The 20,615-nt window shown below is 45.4% G+C and overlaps 1 long non-coding RNA gene across 1 annotated transcript; it reads right to left on the bottom strand.

Annotated features, from left to right (window-relative positions):
- Nucleotides 1–1,051: 1,051 nt before the first annotated feature.
- LOC128084069 (uncharacterized) lies at nucleotides 1,052–3,618 on the bottom strand. Its single transcript, XR_008208323.1, has 2 exons — nucleotides 3,326–3,618; nucleotides 1,052–2,822 (listed from the first exon to the last, which is right to left on the bottom strand). It is a non-coding gene; the product is annotated as an uncharacterized LOC128084069 (long non-coding RNA).
- Nucleotides 3,619–20,615: the final 16,997 nt, after the last annotated feature.

The raw sequence follows: 20,615 nt of genomic DNA on the forward strand, positions 1-20,615 counted from the left end.
AAAGGACACATTTTCGGTATGAGCATAATGAAGGAGGCTCTGCTTAACAACCAGCACTAGCCCAGCTCTGGTAGCTGCCTGGCATTATCTTGTCTGCTGGCCTTTGTTTGATGAAACCTGAAGACTTCCAAGATATGATATGCCAAACCACCAAGTTATTGTCTTTCTCATGTACCCTTCCAGGCACTTCCACATGCCCCAGGAGGATGGCAGCAGTTACAGGACACTCATTTGTCATTTTTGTCATTTGTTTTTTTCCTCCAGTATCTCTCCTGTCTCTATCTAATCAGGGGGATGTTTCCTGTCTTTGTTCTCAACCATTCATCCTACGGGAATGATTATTATCATCAAACAGTATTAAAATAGAAAGCCTGGGGCCAGCACCCGATTAGCATGGAGTTAGGGAGCCCTGGAAGAGAGCAATGGAACAGACCAGGAGCAGCACAAATGGCAAAGAATGGATGGTTTAGGTGGCATTCAAACACAACATCACCCATCTTTAGAAATAAATCTGGGCTTCAAAGCCAGCATGGACAAGTTTAGAATCAATACAGTTCACATACATCTGGCATGTCACCAGTAGGGTTTGAAAATGACACAAATGCCAGTCCCTCCAACAGTTTAAATCTTAGGCTGCCTGGAAGAGAACTCCAAATCTCAGAGCATGGGAAATTGTTCAAGTTTCCTTTGTGCATCAAAACCCTGCTTCTGGGAAGCAATGTCAATTCTCTCCCAAAGGAACAGTATGATAATGGATAGGTCCTCAGAGTGAACAAGTTATTTTAAGCCTAGGGTCCATATTAGAAAAAGACTACTTCTACAGCCCCTCACATACACCTCATTGTTATAGTTATAAAAGTTGGTGCTTGTACTTCATGTACTATACATATATTAGTGAAGGACAAGTGGCTAATTGGAAGACCTTTCCAGCTTGTAGGGGGTTATGGGTAAGATACGACCAAAACTTTGGCTGACTGATCAATTTTCCCTCAGAAACTGTCCCTTCTACATATTAAAAAAGTATATATTCTTGAGATAATAAAAGGCATCATTATGATATTGGTTTTTATTTTTGCAGAAAGAGAAATCAACTCACAAAACCAAACTTGCTTTACCTTGATTTCTAGTTAAAAAGAAGAGTCAATAAATCAAAGGCAAAATATTAACTATTTGAAGTAGGAAATGAACATTTTACCATTCTAATTTGAATGGTAAATTAAAATAAGGTCAGTCTTTTAAACCTTTTCAAATTAGAATTTTTCCAATCTTTTACAAAGCAGTTTTCATGTAAGCCACCCAGGGCAGTACTGAGGAAGATTTCCCCTGTACTCATCACTGGTGAGGTCTCTGTTGAGTACTGTGTTCAGTTTTGAGCACCTCAGTATATAAAGGACATGAGGTGCTGGAGCAGGTCCAAAGAAGGGCAACAAGGTTTGTGGGGGGCTTGGAGAATATGGCCTATGTGGAGAGACTGAAGGAACTGGGGCTATTTAGTCTGGGGAAAAGAAGGATGAGGAGAGATGTTATTGCTCTCTTCCAATACCTGAAAGGTGATTGCAGCGAGAGCAGGGTTTGTCTCTTCTCATTGGTGACAAGTGACAGGACGAGGGGAAATGGCCTCCAGTTGTGCCAAGGGAGATTTAGGTTGGATATCAGGAAAAACTTTACAGAAAGGGTGGTTAAACACTGGACTGGGTTCCCCAGGGAGGTGGTTGAGTCATCATCTCTGTATGTGTTTAAAAGCCTCTTGGAGGTGGTGCTCAGGGACATGATTTAGCGAAGGGTTGTTAGAGTTAGAGTAGTATGGTCAGGTTGGACTTGATGATCTTTAAGGTCTTTTCCAACCTGAGCAGTTCTATGATTTTATGATTCTGTGATTCTAAGAGCTAGGAAAGCCCAGAAGTGTTCCTGCCTCCCCAGCCAGGTTTTCTCATCACTTCAAACACAAAGCCACCTGATGACAGAGTTGATGGGATGATGTTCTTCCACCACCCTCTGCATTAGCACAAGTTGACACAAGTGCCAGGTCATGTACACAAGGACAGGTGCAAGGTTGTGCTGTCACTTCTCCTCACTCAAAGTATCTCTGGTTTGAACCTTACTCTGGTCCCTAGTTTCTTCACCTGCTACATATACAAAAAACTAAACCGAGTTGGGACAGTGCTCTGACTTTCTGCATTGCTGTGCCATTATTAATTTAATTGCTATAACTTGTTTGGGGAGGAAAATTCCAAGCAGTGGCCTCTAAGATGTAGAGAAATTCAGAACTGAGGTTTTGGCTCACCACTTTACTGCCCTGTGGAAAAGAACAGAGTTGGGTTTAAAGACATATTCATAAATTTAAAGCTTGGGATTGTAATTATTGTCAGTCTATGTGTTTTAATTTTCAATTTTTCCTACTTTTTAACTGTTGAATAGTAAGAAAAGCTCTCATGCTTTAAAGGACAAGTCTGTGAAGTCACGTTTTTCTTCTTTTTTTTTTTTCTTTTTTTTTCTTGCTCGTCTTTATACAGCCTGGCGCCAAACATTACATTGGTGTAAATCATGGAGTTGATGGGAACTTTGCTCATTTATATCCAATAAGCGCCCAGTCTCCAGTATCTCCAGATAAAGATCTTGTTGTGTTTAATGCTGCATAAACACACAGGATGATGCGTTCCCTGTTTTTAAGAAGTTTGTTTAACTTTTTGGGTCTCATCTTCAGTTACAATAGCAAACAACGGGAGGGAAGGGTGGAGAGAGGGTGAGATAGCAGCAATGAGATCATGCAGCACAGAATCCGGTAAACTCAAGGGTGAGAAGTCTTTCAAACAAAACTATCTCTGCAAAATCAATGGGAGAAAAAAAAAAAAAAGAGGCTAAATTAAGCCTTCATTCTATTTAAAACCCATATACAGCATCTCACATAATTGCATTACATAAACACAACTGTGTTATATTTACAGTTCAAAACAAAACAAAAAACCCTCAGTTGTAAGACAAAGTCCCACCCTGCTATGGCATTTGCATGCTGAAGAAGCACATCCACAAGTGAGATGTGTCATGCTTGCAGATGTCCATGTCCTGCTGCCCCTCCAAGACCCAGAGCCCTGCTGCGGGGACAGCAAACCCCAGGCACCAGGTACAACCAGTGACAAAATACAAAAACACCCATCAGCAACGTGGTAAAAAGCACTGGCCTGTGAACAAACCACGGGCTACGATTCTTGCTCAAGCCATTTCACAGTTTCCAGCCCTTCTGCAAACGGCTCTGGATGTTTCCACAGGAAAATCACCAGCCATCCTCCAGCCAAATTCTTCACTGCCCACTGGAACATCTGCTTACCAGAGTCATCCAGCCTCGCCTGTCACTGCTTTCTGAGTCACACGGGAGGCCCATACCAGTTGCTCTGCAGGGGTTGCACAGAATTCAAGTGTACAAGTGAAGTGGGAACATTCAACACCCAACAGCCTGTGGATACCAAATCATGGCCACTGACACAGCTTCCACAGAGCCCTTTGGATTCAGTGGCAGGGCTGGAGGGCACTATGCAAAAGTTTCCCAAGGTGGAAGGAATTGTGGTCCTGCTGTTGTGCAACACGTGAAGTCACCAGTGGTTGTATCGAAATAAACCTTGACTAACGTGATGCAACAGCCTTGGCACAGATTTTGGTGTAAATGATTGCCCTGCAGGGCACAAAAACTTTCATCTCATTGGGTAGAGGTGTAGCAGGGAGCCCACAAAGCCCTATTTCTCCATTTCTCTGTTCTGGTTTCCCTCTCCACCTAACTTGCAGATCAGGATTCCTCTAGGTGCTCTTCTAACCCACCTCACACATGTTACTGCACTAACATTGGTGCCAGCTGGACTCCTGGAGGACTTTCACACCTTCCTACTTCCTATCCCTGGATCACTTGTCCTCACTTCTGCTTCTATGAAGTTCTGATGTGCCCTGATCCATATGTGAACTAATATTTACCAAAAGTACTTAAATAAGACCTTAATCTTGTGAATACCTGGGACAATTCATTGCAAGCATCATACATTAGCTTCCCAGGTGTTAAAAACAAAAAACAAAAAAAAAAACAAACACAAACAAACTGGAAATAAACCAGCCTTTCTTCTCTTTCTCATTCACAGTTCCATTCAGTCCCAGTCCTCTCCCTTCCTAAAAGTGCATGGGACATCCGTGTAACAGTTGTATTTACTTCTTTCCAGTTTGCCTCTGCCATTTCCACTTGAATGAGGTATTTTGCAGCTGATGCTCAGCTCCAGCTATTTCTAGGCATAAGAGGTGGCTAATGGGATCAGGGACCGACCTTGGCACACCAGGCATGCAAGCATTTAATTCTGCCACCCGATTTATAACCTAGCAGACACTCCTGTGGTGATAGCACTTTGCAGCTACACTGCAGCCACCAATGCGGAGGTGATAGACACTGCTTTTTAAAAAGACATCAGCTCTTCAGGGAAAAGAGGGAATCCAATTATAAAGAAAATTAATTTTTTTGCCATCATTATCCTCAATCTGAAAGAAATCTCAGACAGAATGACTAATCAGGCTCCAGCCAGCACAACCTTGGCTGCTGGCAGGGAGAAGAAGGTGAAAGCAGAGTCAAGTAGCCATGGGTCCCTCCGCCAAACACGGGGATGCTGCAGGAGAAGGGGATTGCAAACTGTGGGAGGAAAGGTGGGCAGTTGGACCCCTCTAAACACCAAAAACAGAACAGAAAAAATCAAGAGAAGGGATTCCTTGTAGTCACGTGACTTTAGAAATACATTCTATAAGGGATCCTGCAACATCAGCTGGTGAGAGATGGTGTAACCTGCAGCGAGAAACAGCAGAGAGAGGAACCCAGCTTGGAGGAGAGTTGGATGGATAGCTAGACCTGTGGGTGCTGTGCACATGCTGGGCAGCGAGCTCTGAGGAGTGCCACTTTCTCCTTGACTTCAGGCTCTGGCTAAACAAAGCTGCATTGTTTTGTATCAGGTTCTGCTCCTGCAGCCTTGCTGGGGCTGAGAAACAAAGGGGGCTTCATGCAGGACAAAAGGGGCCTGTTCTACCTAATGAGGACCAGTTGAGAGGTATGGAGACAGCACCCTCTCAGCATCAGCCCTGGGGCTGCGAACAACTGCTGTCCCGCGGCTAATGAAGAGCAGTTGAGAGGTGCAAGTGGTGCGAACAGTCCAGCCAGCAGCAGGGCCAGCCTCAAGGGACGGCAGCCCGGTCAGGGCCGGACCAGTGCAAGGAGCCTGCTGGGTTCATCTGTCACCGCACTGGCTGCTGACCTGGGGCCCCGGCCTCGCTCCCTGACCTCTGGGCACGACCTCCCCACTGAGGCGTGGGTGCTCGGCCAGGAGCTCTCTATTGACTACCTGTCAGAGGGCACCTGCTTAAGGAACCCTATTGAAATTAAAGTCAGAAAATGAGTCACGAGGGACTGGTTGAGCTGGGAAGCTAGCATTAGACCCTGGTTGGTAAACCAATCTCCCTAATTATCTGTCAGAAGAATATCCCTTGCTTTTCTTCTCTTTTCTTTTTCCCCTTCCCCCCCACTGCTCTCTTCCCAGTCATCTCTTTGGCTCATTATCTTAATTTCACATTAACTGAAGGGATTAAAAGCACCTTGTGAAGGGAAGGGGGGCTGGCAGAGATTGAAGAAAGGAAAAAGATTCAAGGCTTCCAAAGGGAGCCTTTGGGGAGCTGAGCCAAGCAGCAATGTCATGAGCCATGAGGCTGCTTCCACCCTGGTGATCTGTGTTGGGGTATCATGGACGGGGTACGTAGGCGTATCATGCTGCACTCTGCTGCGCTTTCATATCCAGCCCCCATATCTAGCATAAAAGAAAACAAACCCACAACGGAGCAGAGAAACCAAACTCTGTTTAAGGGAGGACGTGTGGCTGGTGCTCATTTTCCCACCCTTCTCCCCTGCAGTGTAATTTCATGCAGCTACTGAGGTGTTTCTAAAGCTTGCGGGCACACTGCAAAAGATTTGCTGTTGCAAAGCCCATGGAGCTGCTCTCTGCTGCCAGCTAGGCTGGGTCTCACTGTGGCACTCCCTGCACCAGTGAGGCTGAAGCCCTACGGATGAGATAGACTCCTCAGTTCTCCCTGAATGAAAATTTGTGCTGCATAACATTCCATTACTTCTGCTTTACTCTGATAACATTAGGAAAGGCATGGGAATGTCGTGGTTTGCCAGACTTGGGTGTCTTTTCTTTACTCTCCCTTGCTTAGATGGGACGAAGGTGGGAGTGCTGCTGCTCCCCACCATACAGCAGGCTGCATAGAGCAGAAAAAAGCCCAGGGTGGGCTCATCTCCTGCAGCTGCTCCCTATGCCCAGCACCTTCAGTCTGCTGATGCACAGAGCACATCAGTGGGTCATAGCTGAGGATCCTCCCTCTAACTCTCTTAAGCCAGCACATCCCACACTCAATTAGTGTTATGGCCTGAAGATCATTAAACACGTTACTAATGAGACTGATAATAACACTGCACTTCTTGAGCATATTTTCTTTATCCTTTTTTTTTTTTGGAAGGGAAGGCAAGGTTAACGATACTCACCTGCCCAACCTCCAAGGAAGTCATCCTAAAGCAACCACTTCAATTTCAGAAAACTCCAACAGAGCCAGCCAGAATTTGACTGTAGACCTGAGCAATGATCTCCCACAAGCAACAGGAGTATTTGATCCAAAACCCTTTCTGAAAAGCAGAATGGGAATCACCTCTCTTCTGGCTGCCTGTGGTGCCCAGCAGAACATCCTGATGCATACCATCTGGATGCCAGGGCCAGCACTAAAAAGCTCTAGCTTTAGGAAGACAATTGTTTATTATGCTCTGAAACTTCTTAATTACAACAATAGCAGACAAATCCCAAATCGTCAAACCAACAACCCCCTAATCTGGGATGTAATTTGTTCCCAGCTCAAGTGGTTGCTCTGAGAAATGAGGCCAGGTGGGCTTGAGTACCTCCCCCCAAGGATCAGATCCAAGGGTTTATGGCAGAGATAGCTAGCAGGGAATTTTCACATGGGTCTAGGTTTCAACATGAAAAACTTTGCCCTGTACTGCTCCTAACCCCTTGAAAAGACAGGACTGCATTTCAAGTTTTGATCACAAATCTGGCTGTAACCCATTACCCTGTTAAAAGGCCAAAGATTGAGTAGTATATAACTCTGCAGCTAGTCCCATTGGATTCCCTGGGATTAGTTTTGCAGCCAAATACTTGCATTAAGTGTGAATAAAGACATCAAACTACAGCCTTACGTGTCAATGATTCATTGTCAGAATTCCTAGAAGAGAAGGGACCCACACAACAGCCTCATAGCTGTGAAGTGACCTAATAACATGTTGTCACACAGATAGGAAAACTGCACCCACTGAGAGAAGAGGAATAATACATTATCTAGTGGGGAAGTCACTGGAAGCAGAACTGAGCTCACCCCAGAACAGTTGGTTTAAGCAGAACTATGACTCTCCTCCTTTACCCCTAGAACCACCAGCAAGCAAATAAATGTTGGATGGGTCTCAGAGCCAATGCTCCTGTCACACCTGAGGTCAGGTATATCTGGTCACTCCACAATGAACCCAAGAAGTTTTGGATGCTGTTTTATTGGGTGAAAACATTTGCTCACAGTCAAATGATAAGGAAGGCTTGATGCAATGGGCAAAAAGGACAAGGAAGAAAATAGTGGTAAAAAGACATTTTTTACATATTTTCTCCTGGTCATCTTCCAGGAAACTGATAAAACTGGTTTCAGATGTAGTTTTTATTCAAAGTGCAACCACATATCTTTTGGTTGAGTAGAACCAAGCCTGTAGCACAGGGATGGAGGGAAGGCAGCTTGCCCTGCTTAATGGCCCACAGCCGTGAGAAGGCATTGTAACTGCAGCAGGAAAAGAAAGCAGCACAATTCCCATTTCCCATCCCCACCAGTACCTATGAGGGAGCTGAAGCGTTTCCAAAGAACTGTCTGTGCTTGCAAGGGTCTGTGGTTTTACTAGAGATACCTGCTGAGAAACACTGTTAGCTTAGCCGGGAACAAATGTCATGAATGTAGGAGCATACACATACAATTCAGTGTCATAAATGGGAAAAGTCATCCTCTGGGCTTCAGCCTGCAACATCAACAGGCCTGAAAACCAAACTCTGAGCAAAGATAACTCATCCCACCTTAGCGAAAAGACCTTTTGCCTTTTCCTCCCAGTTCAGTCTCCCTTTTTTCCCCCCATTAAGGACTTTGCTTTATCCTCCCATGGAAATTTCATGCATTTTAAACAGCACCATTGAAAAGAAACCCCTTGAAGTGGAGCATTAGGACAACAAAATGGAACATCAGCATTACCCCTGGGACACTGAGCAGGCCCAAAATGTCAGTAAGTGGGGAGGAAGCCATACTCCTCTAAGCTTTGAAAACATCTTTGTTTCAAATGCTTCTCTGAGGATTAAAACCCAAGAAAACCTCATTTGCTGCACTCAAAGGCAGCTTTCCTGAGGCACATTTTGGAGTTTTCAGCACCTCCCATTCTTGGGCACTGTGGCAGGGCACAAAGCAAGGCTTCCTGGCTGTCTGAATTTCTAGCGTGACAAAACTCACTTAGATCCCCATTTGGAAAAAAGCAGCCAAATTCTTAAAAGCTTTCTACAAAGTAAAAAGTCCCAAAGAGTTTTCATTGGTGAAAACCATGGAGTGCTTTCCTGGGAAGAAAAGCGTATCTTTTCTGTTCTGGTAAAATGAAAGTTCTGCCATGAATGGGAACAACTCAGCTGCTGAGAACTAAACAGAGGAAAGAGAATCAGCTTCTTCTCTGTGCTTTAGGTCACCATGTCTCAAAGCATTGCCTTGCCTCCAATCAACCTGCAAAGCCAAGGACCCGGCTAATCAGTCCCTTTGGTAGGAGGTAGGCAGGTCCCACCTGTCCCCATCAAGTAAAGGTCTGTTACACTTGGCATTTCAGCATCATTGCAGCACCAGAAAGTTTATTTACTCCACAAGAGAAACCAAAGTGAAGTGAGATGATAGTGCTGAAGTTAAGATTCTAGTCCACTGAAGCAAGAACCTTCTGATGGGAAGGGAGCAGGTTTACTGGGTACACGCTCAGATTTGTGCTGCATTTTGCCATGCAAACACTGGCAAACCTTGGAGGATACCTCTGGAAGAAATCCAAACCTGTGGGCTGGCTCCCATTCCCGCAGGCTGGAATGGGGCAGGGCCACCTTTTGCCTCTTTTTTTTTTAACCAGCCTGCATAGAGACATTCTGTTAGTACCACAGTAGTGAAATCAGTGCCTTAGAAATGAGTCAACACACACACACACACACAAAAAAAAAAAAAAAAAAAAAAACACAACAAAAAAAAACAAGGAACCAGCAGCAACACCCCTTCCTTGAATGCACAGGAGTGAGAAGCAAATGCCAGCAGGCCAAGCTAAGGGTAAGAAACCATGCTGAGGTGGACGGTTCCTCAAAGGAAAGTTTCTACTGAGCCTTCAGGCTAGGTGACAGCTTGGTACAGACCACAAGTCAGAAATAGCAAAGCTGTAAATTTTACACGTAACAAGGAAAACAAGTGTAGTTGATACCGCATGTGAGCAAAGCAGCTGAACTAATGATGTCTCAGCCTACTTACCATGTGAAGTTTCCAGATCATGTGGGTTAGGTTTCCTGCCCTTCATGTTGCAGCTAAACTACTTTTACAAATGTAACAAGCCAGAATCATCTCTTTTGCTCATCAGAGGATACACAGTAAATTCAGCTTTTGGCTACACCTGTTAGTTCAGGCTGCAGAGAGTAGCTCAGCAATCAGGGAAAGCCCTGATGCAGCAGAAGGCAAGTAGGAACTGACTGCAGATGGTCACTCTCTTCTGTCCAAGACTACAACGCTCAACACCCCCAGAGTCTGAGTTCTGGGAAAGTTTCTTGCAGAGTTTGCAGAGATCCATCTCTTGCCCCAGCCATGTACATGCACACACTGGGCTCTTGACTTCACTTCAGCCCTGCAACCAAATGGACAAACACCAAGTTAACATGCTACACTGGGACATCTCTGATCCTTGCTCAGAGGCTGCAAGAACAGCTTTCTGCCTGTGGTACATCAAATATAAGAACTCACATGCTTTCCTCCCAGGACAACGAGCCCACTTCATCCAGAACAGCAGAAACGTGGATCCTGCTCCAAACTGGCGAACAGTGGCTCAGAGATGAAGCCCCAGGTATCATTGCAAGGACTTTCTACCAGGCCCAGAGATACAAAGACAGAGAAATACAAGGAAGAAACAGGTCCAGATCACCAGTGTTTTATTTGAGAAAAAGGGAAGAGAGGAACTCCTGCTTAAGCACTTGAAGAATGCCCCAAGGTGCTGAAGCCCTGGGGTTCGAGTCCTATCACTACATTCTTCTAGATGTCCATCTGCAGCACTCCCTCTTCTCTTTTTCTTTCCCCAGACTGCTCAGTCATCTCAGAAATGGAATGAATCATTCATGTTCAAACACTGACTGGAGTTTAAAGTGAACTCACTATGTAATGGATCTCCTTTTTCTCCTGTTTGGCCGCTCCGTGCTTCTGTTGAGCAGCTGCTGCGCTCCATCTGCAGGGCAGCACTTTGGGGTGGGCAAAGAGTCCTTCTGGTGCCTGTGCTTTGGCAAAGCACTCAAATGTATTCCCAGTTTTAGGCAGGTGCTAAAATTCCACCCAAAATCTTTTGAATCAAGGCCACAGAGGGTCCTGCAGATATATCCAATGCAGTGGCTAAGTACTTAAAAGGTAATGGTTAAATGAAATTGTGGAATTTTTCTTTTCTTTTCTTTTTATTTTTCTTTCTTTTGGTTTTTCTATACTCTGTGCCAAATGATTGCTGGGATCCTTAGTGAAAAAATAACAAAAAACCACAACAGGACGTGTTCCAAATCAGCCACATAGCACAGCAAATAAATTCAAACACACAAGACTACTCCCTTCAACACTATAAATAATAAAAACAATATACCTAGGCTACAGAAACAAAACCAAGTAAGAAACAAACATGTCTCAAGCCATGGGTTGATCCACGTATCTGAATATCCATCACCCCTCAGTTTCTCTGTCTATTTTGGCATGTGGCATTAACCAGATTTTTAGAGACGACCTTTAATTTGTTCATTCTAAAGCAAGCCTGTCTTGCCAGAGACTTAACAGATGATATACTCTGGCTCCAAGGAGTCAGCGCTCCAGAGCCTTTGAGCTCCAGATCCGGGACAAAGCAGGGCTAAGCGCAGCACGTAATACTTCCACTGCTCCCCTTCGGTCTCTCAGACCTATGGAGTTATTTACTACCTGGTCTGACTGCTGGGAAGGCTGGGGAGGGACTGGAGTCTCCTGTGAGAACCCTCTGGGTCTGTGGTATGCCCCGGGCTATCTTCTGGATTAAGGAGTTTCCATTGTGTTTTCTGGGGGAGATGGTGGGGGAGATTAATAGGAAAAACATTTTCACAAAGCTCAGCCGCCTCCCATGACTCACTGCGTGGCCCTGACCAGTCCTGTGTCCCCCATCAAGGCGCCAATAAGCACTCAGCAATGTGCTCTGCTGCAGTGCTTGGAGATGCTGGGCTTCCCAGAGCCCACCCCTCCTCCTGACCCCTGGCATGATGGAGGCTTTGTTCTGCTCATTAGGTAGGAGAGGAACTCTTCGATCCGTACACGGAGATGGAGAGCAAGAACACAACGTCCACCCCAAAGCCCCAGCCCTGGGAGGCATCTGTCCTGGCCCAGGATCAAAGGCTCCGTTCCATTTTTATCCACTGCCCTGCCCCACCTTACAACTGCAGTGCATCCAAGCATGTTTTCCCATCATTTCATTGTGTGCCAAAGGATAAACAAAGCCACCCCCTCAGTCAGAGGGAAGGATGCATTCTTGAGAACTGCAAATCGTCCTCCGCAGATAAGTGCCTTTCCCACTGTGGGCTGCGACAGCTACTGTAAACCTTGACTGAGCCAGTTTTCCTGAGCTTACATGACACTACGGCGTGCTGAAGAAGATGGATGGCTTTATTTTTGCTAAGAACAAATCTACAGATGTTGGGTTTAACCAATAGAAGGAAAAAAAAAAGCTCTGTGAGTGATCGAGAGGCAGTGGGAGGGGAAGAAAGAGCAGTCCAGAGATACATACAGACAAGTAATATATACAAAGTGCTTAAAAATAATGCCAGTGGGAGCTGACATCATTCGTTTACTAACAGTCTGCTTGTGCGTGGCTTTGTATAACTGAGGGAGGGGCAGCAGGACACATGGGGCCTCACCCCACAGTGCTGGTCCATGGATCCTGCAGAGGGACAGGTCAGGTAGAGCTGTACCTGTTCTCCTTGTAGAATGCCCAGGCATCCTCCTGTTAGGGGCAGGGATGGATATCGACAAATGGGGGATGTGAAGGTTGCTCCATCTTGCGTGGGGAACACAGCCAGCCCTTAGTGCTTCGTTGTCTCTAAGAGGTTCTTCATCCTATCACCGCCACCCACAGCAATGTTGAGCAAAACCAGAAAAATATTCGTTAGAAGTTGTCATGTTCCAAAATTGTGTCCTAATTACGATGTCTCCAAAAGCGCAAAATGGCAAAATAATGTATCCCGTAAGTGTAGTTTTTATTTTTAGGCTTCATCTGAGCAGCTGTTTTCAGATCCATGATGGAAAGAGAGGGCACACATCCTGGCTGAGGGAGAAGTGAAAAGCATCGATGGTCCAAATACATTTACCGGACCTGACTCAGGGCCAAGGTCCTGCACTTTTCATTTTGGAATATGCACGTCTTCATTTGTTCTCTCTGTACCTCAGTTTCCCCAGCTGGAAATGGAGATGAGTGTGCAGCCCTACGCTAGAGTCATGTTGCAGATGCATTAATGAAGTAACGCCTGTAAAATGCTTTCCAGGTTCTACTTTGAACCACTTTGGGGAGAGGCAGAAAGCCAGTGACATCATTTTAAATGAAGTCCAGTGCCATAATGTCTTCGATCTGTTTGCAAAACATAAATCTCACACACATCATAGCTTTGATTGCTGACGGGTGAGCATCAGGCAAGGAGGTTCTTGCCACAAAGCATCATTCCTTTTGTATCTCAGCGAGAATGGAAGATGTCTACACAGCACCATCACTCTCAAGTAGTCTGCTGCCTTCCCACCTTACCAGTTCCTCACGTGTTAAATTCACCAGGATCCCACCTGACAAAACTCCCCCTGGAAGCGAGCAGGCTGTGATTCCATCTCATGGCCTTCTCCAGCCATTGGGCTGGCCAGCAGCCAGGTGTGTTTGTGTGCATCAGCCCCAGGTACCTGGCTGTCAGGAAATGGAGTGAGACCATCCACTTACTGTACATAAGCCATCAAGTGGTAACAACTCTCAGTCACTGGTATTGACTTGAGCTGCAGTTGAAAAGGCACTGGTGAGATGAAAGGCTCTGTATCCCATTACTAATCCCCTGAGCTATCCAGTCCCCCAAATTTGGTGGAAGTTTTAAGTTTCACCATGAAATGTTCATAAAATGAAATGCACATTTTTTGCCAGCTCTGCTTATTCCTCTCCAAGCATTTCCTCACACACTCTCCCTAGGAGCATTAGCAGCAAAGTCTCTGCTGCTGCTGGATGCCGTTCCTTCTCTCTGGCCTCTCTGGGTACCAGGGATGCCTACAGCCCAGGATGACCCCCTTACCTATCTCAGAAGGCTTTCAGGAAGTCACAGTCTTTCTACAAGCACAGCAGGTTGCAGACAGATTCAGATTCATCGCCTGCAGAAGCACAGGGTTGGGCTCTTGCTGCTCTCAGCATCTTCTCTCACAGAATATCACCGTGCCTGTGATGGTGGTTGCCTCTGCCACGCAAGCAGCCTGTCTCTACTGCATGCATGGGGTGTTTGTGAATTTTGCTGAGATTCTGGAGGCCTGTGCCGTGCAGCTGGACCCCAGAAGAAGGCTGGGAACAATATAGGAACATGCAGAAATATTCATGTCCCACTGGAAGGCCTTTTTTATCCTTTCCCCAGATCTGAGCCACCCCCAAAGAGGAAGGCAAACACAATGCTTATTAGCAGCAGGGAAATCTCTCACACATTTTCTCCAGCTACAGACCAGGGGGCAAAGCCCATTTATATCACTCACATGCTGCAGAGCATCTTCACCCATGCAAAGGCTGCTTCTAAATAAGAAACAGCCTCACTAAATACGGACATTGCAGAAACCAAGCTAGTTTGGGATATTGTTGCTCAAGAGAACAACCTCTTCTCAGGGAGATAATGAAGAGCAAAACAGTCACAGGAAGGGGAGCAGTTGTACCAGAACCAGATTAGTACTGCTCTATCTGCTGGGAGACTTTTGGCAGCATGATGTCTTCCCTTGAGGAAGGGTGAGAGGCCTGCTGACAGTTGTTCAGCAATGTGCTGTGGTCACTTGGGAGAATTCTGCACATGTCCCAGCAGTGTGTCATTGCCCACAGGCACATCTTGGTCCTTCAGCTCTTCCCTGTGGACCTGTAGCTGCTGAACTGCAGAGCCAGACCAGAACGGGGCTTTCTAGGAAGGAACCCCTTGACAGCGCTCACCAGCAAAATAAACAGCTAAAATAACTCCTTTCTTTTCCTCCACCTCTCTCTCTTTAGACTTGTGTGTTGTGTCCAGAGACACTGGCCTCATGGTTAAGAACACTTATAAATTACAGTGTTTTGGGTTGCCTGCATGAAGTGGGCAGAGCTGATGACAGTGCTGAACAGAAGCTGCAAGGCTGATCACCAGCACACGCATGCAGCCTGATGCATCTCTGGGAAAAGCTCCCTGCCCACTCTCCTGCAACTTCACATGTCTTTCTTTGCCCTGTCTGGAGCCAGACCTGGCAATGAGGAAGCTGCAGAACAGTAGAACACCAGGTCAGTGACTTGACCCCAGAGGAACCCGTCTTTTCCACACTGGGGTGCGATTTTCTTCTGGATCAGCTGATTGATGCAGCTTGTCTTATGGCACCAGGGGCAGAACAAAGGATGCAGTGGGATCAAGGGCAAGGTAGCTGCCTATGGGCACTCTGGGTTGAATGCAATGGGAGACAAAATCCTTGGTGTGTCATCTCACAAAAAGCCAAAATTGTCTGAAATCTGTCTTTTTATGCCTTGCTCTTCTCATTAACCCCCTTCTTCCATTGTCATGAGCATGCAACAGGCTAAGCATCCACCCAAGGATCCACCACCACCAGAAAGGCTGTTTCTCTTTAAAATCAACAACCTTGGAGTAAAGTCCCAATTCTGTAATGTTTTAGACAGATATTTATTAAACTTTTTGACCTAACTCACTACCAAAGCAGCCAAGAGTGTTCTCTGCTTTCAGAGCAAAGATGCTTGGAGCAGCACTGTTCAACTGGAGACTCATGGCTATTTCCAAACTTGGAGAGTCTTGTGGCTCCTCGCAGAAAAGCTGAGGCTCAATGACACTGCCCACAGCAGTAAGCCCAGCGTATCCCATCATACTCCCCCTTCTTCCTCCATCCCAAATCACTCCCAAATCCTGATCACCCCTCAGCTGTGCCAGTCCAACTGCTCATGGAGCCACATGGTGAATCAGCCGAGGGAGCTGATCCCCAAAAAATTCTGACCACTAACTTTACAAAAAAAAAAAAAAAAAAAAAAAAAAAAAAAAGAAGAGAAAAAAAGAGAGAAAGAGAGTGTTCAGTAAGAAGGGGCCTTAACAAGAACTGTAAAAATCCACGGAGGCAAACTGGATTTTTAAAGAGTAACTCAGTATTGCGACTACTGCCCTCACATCTGTTTACTGTTATCCCAGCACAAGCGAGGTTCCGGATACCGGCACTACAGGGGCTGAAGCATAATAATGCATGGCACTTGGCTTTTCTACTCCTATTAGAGCTGATTACAACTGTCTGAATTTCAGTGCTGTGGATCATTCTGGGGGCAGGGGGGAGAATATAAGAAGGAGGCTTTCAGACTGGTAAAAGTCTTGGAAAAAGTTTTCACAAACAGCTTTCAAATGTCTCCTTCAAATACCTTGCAGCTCTCTTTTCTCCCCCTGATTATCCAGGGGGGTTATCTTTAGGGAGTAATGCTGTGCACATAAAACCCTGCACCACTCCATGCTGATCTGCACAGGTAAAGGGAAACATTCAGCAGTTGGAGAGGAAGCAAAAGGAGTGGAATGGAGTTGCAGACAAATCACCAAAACGTGGCTTTTTAAAAGTGCATTTTTCTTTGCATGAAAGAACTTGATATAAACATAAACCTCTGCCCCCCCAAATCCTCCTCTCCATTTCCCTGACACAGTCATTACTTTTCCACAATAAAAATGCCAGATTTATGCAGTAATATGGCAAACAACAGCAGAAATTTACGTTTCAGAGGATAAACTCTTCTAATACTGAAGATCCAGTCTTGCTCAGGTGATGCTCCATAACTACTGTCCTGTCCCAGGCATCCCTCATCATAGTAGGCAAATCTCCCTGCTGCTCGGAGCTGGCAGCAGGAATCTGGTTGTGGAAAGACAAGAGTGGAGAAGCAGAAGTAGTGAATTTCTGTGTTGTGGGACACTTAATTAACCCAGTTTGATCTCCAAGTTTTCGTGGTTGTGCTGAACAAGATCATGTTTGCGTTTCCCAAATGACAAGGAAGGGAAAACTGATTTGTTCTTTTTTTTCTGAGCTCAAAGGGTTTACCACGGAAACCTACAGCTACAATGCAAACATCACGCAGCCAGAGCAAAGGAACAAGCCCCCAAACACCACCACACATCTCCCACAACAAACAGTGGTTGACAGGAAGCTGCAACAACGGGAGGGAGAGAGCCGTGGTGGTCTGCACAGTTACACGATAACCAAGAAATCAGAACTTGGGAACGCGATGACCACAACAAACAAGCAGCCAAGGACTCAACAAGCACAAGAACAAACCCACCGTCACACATCACAGGCAGAGATGATGGCTACCGCCTGCAAGCAGCCCCATCACTTATAAGCTATTGAGCCACAGTCAGCCAAACCCACAGCACATCCCAGCACAAACTGTTCCCAGTAACTGATCCCAGTTGATTAGTTGAGAAACCATCCAATCCCATGACAAAATTAAAGCGAGTCTCTAAGACATTCAAAATCATTAGCCTATAGAAGTGGAAAAACACATGGGATATGACAACAAAATACTTTATGTGATCGTCTGCATCTCACCAGGGTACTTGGCCACGAACGACAGCAACTAGTCTAGGAAATTAGGGACACATCAGTCTAAATGGAGATATGCTCCTTGATGTCAGCCTATGTGCTTTTGGAGGAGAAATGAGTGACACAGTCAGCTGGGGAAACTCCTTAAGAAGGCAAAGACACAACTGTCAGAAGAATGACTAGATACACAAAGGAATTCTGGTTGTGCAAAAGACTAAATTTGCGTTCTTCTATTTTCTTTTTCTTTTTTGGTTAGGACTTGAACTTTCATCAAAACTGATGTCTGTAGTCTAGTAATTTCTGATCCTACACAAAATAAATGCAAAATCTTTTCTCTGGCAATCAAAACAACCAGAAAGGTAAAAATGGTCCTGTGTTAACCTTTTCTTGGTGGTCTCAAACACAAGTCCCTGTTATAGGGAGAAAAAACAGTTTATCCTGTGTCAGGTTTGGGCAGTGAGGTTTGACTGCCCCGTTCCCTTGGGGCTGCAGCCCTTCAGGTCACATCTGGCAGGAGAAACACCAGCCCCTTGCAGAAGGTGTGTTGGGGAAGTCTTCGGCTCACTTGCTCTACGGACAGAGGTTAGCAAAACTATAATGCAAGCTTATCAAGGCAGATGATATAAAGTGGGCAGTGGCTTGCCATCTTCTTGGTGCTACTTGATCTGGCAATGATGTAGCTCAGCCAAGAACTCAGGGTGCTAAAAGTCCAGAACTACAAATAAGAGGGCAAATTCCTTCTCCTAAATGAGATTTTCAGGTGGTTTGAGGCTAAATTAGCTGATGATGTTTGTACATTTTGTAATCTAAGTCATTTGAGGGGGGGAAATTGAGGTAGGTACGTCAGGATATAGACACATCTCTACATCTCTTATAGGCTGGACTTGTCAGTCAAGTTGAACCACATGCCCCAACACCTTGGAAAGAGATCCCTGTAATGAGGGGCAAGCCTGTAAAGCAAGCAAAATCAGAGGTTTGAGACCAAGCTTCAGGTTAAGGTCCATGCTTGTTCCATCTCAAAATTCCACCAGGAAATCCAGAATTATGAACTCTCAGAAACAAATCCCTCTGATGCTTCTCCCTTTTGAGGAAACAGTGCCAGAGCAGAATAATCCACTTGATTTGCCTTGACATCTACAGAAGGCTGCAGCCTACAGCATCCTAAATAGACCCCACTCCCCGCATGCATACAGGGGGAGTCCAGATTGACCAGCTTAGGCACAGAATCCTCAGCGCAGACATTTGTGCACCCTCAGATGATGTGCCCCCAGCACAGCACGTGAGAAACTTGAAGATTTTTGCAGATAATTACTACTGCCCCTATTTAATGGCATTTTGCCTGACTTCAGTATTTACAGTAATTCCCAGCACAACACTATCCGGAACATGGCAGGATCGGGTCCAGTGCCCTTTTTCAGCTGATTAAAGCCAGACACAGATGACAAGATCCTAGCATGCACAGCTGTGTAACACCTACTTGGGGTGCAATCTATTCCCTATCTTTTTTTTTTTTTTTTTTTTAAGGTTAAATAATGATGCAGAGCAGAACGAGGGAAAAATCTCTCTTCCAGCATCTCTATCTGAGCTTTTGGAATGTGCTATTTTTAGTTGTCCTCCTGCCACTTGCAGCTTCATAATATAAATGATTGCTCTGGGCATCTTGAAGTAAAACAAATTAATTTAGTTTAAAAAAAAAAAAAAAAAAAAAAAAAAAAAAGTGATTTCCAGTGACTTAGTAACAGCACTTGACAGTCAAATAACTCAGGGCTTGGAGTCCCTGAGTGCCCATTGACACAGAAGTCAGAGCTGGCTTCCAGCACATGAGAACTCTGAAAGGCACAGAATGCCATAAAAACATGTTTTTCAAACAAAATAAATGACATCCTGTAATGCAAAAAGCAGTTTCAAAACTTGCACACATCTGCCCCGTTCCTCCTCTCGCTCTCACACTCTGTCTCCCTTCCACAGAATCTATTTATTTCTCCCACTGGTCTCAGGATGTTTTGTTTCTTGTTTATCTACAAGCATGTCCACTTATAGCTCTGGGAGACTGTGTGATTAGACCTGTGTGAGTTTCTTTTAGGACTTTTTGTGTGGAAAAGAGAAGATTTCCAGGACTATAATATATCACAAACTCCTCTTGATACGGCTGGTTTGATATTTTTATTTACTTCCAGTGCTAAAGCCAACAAATTAAAGTTTCAACACTTTCAGTAACCATTTCAATTTGAAAAGACTATTCCATATATTTTCTTTTTCATTGCATTAGGTAGTATTGCAACGTTAACACAATTGCCACTGTGCAAGACAAACACAAAATCACTCTCTTTGGACTTCTAAAGTTCTCATTATACATTAATCACTGCTCTTATTTATTTATATTTTTTTTTAATTATAATCTATTTTGTTTGGGGTCTTCATTTTGTGTTTGGTGCTGTTCTCTCAAAAAACAGATGCTGAGTGCACAGGTGCTACATTCTGAATTTGTCTAAGAATGGCCAGAATAATGGAAGCTCATGAAGAACGCAGGGCAGCATCCTGCCCTTTGGACACTTCTTGCACTGCTATAAGCACAAATCCCCCCAGAATCAAAGCAACACGAGAGCTCAGCTGGAAGCACGGAGACCAGGTTTGTTGCTTCAGCACATCTATACTTGTGCAAGGTGGAGACCAACACTCTGCAACCACTCCAAGCACCAGTGCAGCCTGCAGCCCAAGAGCAGCTGCTCTGAGCAGGAGGCACGGCCTGCAGGGATATCGGGCTCGACACAAGCCAGCAGCACAGCCAAGGCAAACCATTTATCCAAAAAAAAAACATGGCCAGCAGATCAAAGAACACTATTATCCACCTCCACTGAGCACTGGAGGAGCCCTATCAGGCCTGCAGCCTCCAGCTATGGTTTTGCCTGCTCACAGAAGGCTCCAGCCTAACAGTATCTCTGTGATTTCACTATCCTTTCATTCGGCCAAATGCTGCCCAGTGCAGCACTGACACAAAGCCCAGCAGTGACAGCACTGACACACTAGAGGGACGGAGGCCAGGCTCCAAATGTGGGGAGCAGGAGCAGGGAGGAACAACAACAACAACAAAACAAGAAACAAAGAATGCACGATTGAAAATGATGTTTCAATTAGTGCTGGTAACTAGCAACTGCGTGACATGCATCAAGCACATGGGCTCTGCACGCAGCTGCAAGCATGGCACGAGGAGACATGCAAGTCAGCAAGCAGTATGGCCAGGAGCACAACCATGGCTCCAGGAGACACGAGCCTCCCACTGCTCTCCTGAGGCTTGCTGACTGCACCACGGGATGTGCAGATACGTGGCTGCACGTGCGGTTGCCAACTATGCCATGTCATGGAGTGGATTCCACTGAATCTCTCTGTCTTGCCCCTTCCTGAAGGAAATTGGGAAATTTTGAAACAAGGGGTTCTTGGTTGCTGAGGGCAATGATTATTGT

The sequence above is a fragment of the Tympanuchus pallidicinctus genome, unplaced genomic scaffold, assembly GCF_026119805.1.
Source record: "Tympanuchus pallidicinctus isolate F22 unplaced genomic scaffold, pur_lepc_1.0 scaffold25, whole genome shotgun sequence".
Lineage (NCBI taxonomy): Eukaryota > Metazoa > Chordata > Aves > Galliformes > Phasianidae > Tympanuchus > Tympanuchus pallidicinctus.